This window comes from Bremia lactucae, linkage group LG15 (assembly GCF_004359215.1).
Source record: "Bremia lactucae strain SF5 linkage group LG15, whole genome shotgun sequence".
Classification (NCBI taxonomy): Eukaryota; Oomycota; class Peronosporomycetes; order Peronosporales; family Peronosporaceae; genus Bremia; species Bremia lactucae.
In genome coordinates, this window is record NC_090624.1 from 1614955 (window position 1) to 1615546 (window position 592).

Genomic DNA, 592 nt, shown 5'->3' on the forward strand with positions numbered 1-592 from the left:
CCTTGTGGATGTGATGCACATGGGTGCATTCACATTAGGAGGGATGACGCCCAGCGTCATCCATGATGACGGCTAGCGTCATCAGTTACGCGAGGTATCTATAAAGATACGCTCGCAATACATATTAAATGATATCTATAGAGATAACATTTTAATTGGTAAAAATAGGTATTTGTATTTAATTCTATTAAATATAAATCAGTCTGAAAATTACTACCTACTTGGGAAGTGCGCACGAGGAGACGGATTACCGCTCCCGTGACGACACTTAACCAGAGTACTTAGTGTGTTGGGTAAGGTCGCTTGCGCGCCGACCACAAATACCTCACTGCACGCAAGAGAAGCAGGTTTAACCGCTTCCTCGCTGTGCTTGAGTGTGTGTCTAAGTAGAGCGTGGCCGCATTACGACGTGCCCGCCTACACATTTCATGAAACGGCAAAAATGTGGCATCTGCTTCCGGTGCGACGGCCTAAGCAAGATACGACCTGCCTATTCCTGGCGGCAAGTAGTAATAAATGCAACAAGTTCACATGCATTGAATGCGTGAAATCACATAGAAGCGATAGAGCTTTTATCGGGTTTAGCAAAGTA